This window comes from Salvelinus sp. IW2-2015, unplaced genomic scaffold (assembly GCF_002910315.2).
Source record: "Salvelinus sp. IW2-2015 unplaced genomic scaffold, ASM291031v2 Un_scaffold2631, whole genome shotgun sequence".
NCBI classification, from domain to species: Eukaryota; Metazoa; Chordata; class Actinopteri; order Salmoniformes; family Salmonidae; genus Salvelinus; species Salvelinus sp. IW2-2015.
Window position 1 is genome coordinate 28,993 of NW_019943939.1, and position 1,397 is coordinate 30,389.

The window sequence follows — 1,397 nt, forward strand, 5'->3', positions numbered from 1 at the left end:
CTCAGTCTAAAGTTGTGCACTCTATGCCCTATATAGAAGCCAACAGGGCTCCTAGTCTAAGTTGTGCACTCTATGCCCTATATAGAAGCCAACAGCGGCTCTAGTCTGAAGTTGTGCACTCTATGCCCTATATAGAAGCCAACAGGGCTCTAGTCTGAAGTTGTGCACTCTATGCCCTATATAGAAGCCAACAGGGCTCTAGTCTGAAGTTGTGCACTCTTATGCCCTATATAGAAGCCAACAGGGCTCTAGTCTAAGTGTTTGCACTCTATGCCCTATATTAGAAGCAACAGGGCTCTAGTCTAAAGTTGTGCACTCTATGCCCTATATAGAAGCCAAACAGGGCTGTAGTCTAAAGTTGTGCACTCTATGCCCTATATAGAAGCCAACAGGGCTGTAGTCTAAAGTTGTGCACTCTTATGCCCTATATAGAAGCCAACAGGGCTTAGTCTAAAGTTGTGCACTCTATGCCCTATATAGAAGCCAACAGGGTGTAGTCTAAAGTTGTGCACTCTATGCCCTATATAGAGCCAACAGGGCTGTAGTCTAAAGTTGTGCACTCTATTGCCCCTATATAGAAGCCAACAGGGCTCTAGTCTAAAGTTGTGCACTCTATGCCCTATATGAAGCCAACAGGGCTGTAGTCTAAAGTTGTGCACTCTATGCCCTATATAGAAGCCAACGGGGCTCTAGTCTAAAGTTGTGCACTCTATGCCCTATATAGAAGCCAACAGGGCTCTAGTCTAAAGTTGTGCACTATAGCGGGAATAGGGTATACGCTATCATTTGGGACACAGGCAACATTCTTTGTGATTCCTGAGATCTGCTGCTGAGGGGTTAAAAAACGTTCCTCTACTGTGCTGAGTCGGCTGTATCACTCAGAGATGACGTCATGTTTCTCCTGAAGAGAAGGTGTGCAAACAGAATGTGCATTTACCTTTTGCACAACAGCAGTGAGAAGAGACTGTCTCCTGCCAGTCAGGCTTACCATTCAGTCTACTTGAGAAGAGGACTGTCTCCTCCAGTCAGTCTACAATTCAGTCTACTGTGAGAAGAGACTGTCTCCTGCAGTCAGTTTACCATTCAGTCTACTGTGAGAAGAGACTGTCTCCTGCCAGTCAGTCTACAATTCAGTCTACTGTGAGAGAGACTGTCTCCTGCCAGTCAGTCTACGATTCATAAGGGGCCTAGCCCGAAACATGAAAAACAGCCCCAGACCATTATTCCTCCTCCACCAAACTTTACAGTTGGCACTATGCATTGGGGCAGGTAGCGTTCTCCTGGCATCCACCGAATCCAGATGGTGAAGCATGATTCATCACTCCAGGGAACGCATTTCCACTGCTCCAGGGTCCAATGGCGGCAAGCTTTACACCACTCCAGCCGACGCTTGGCAT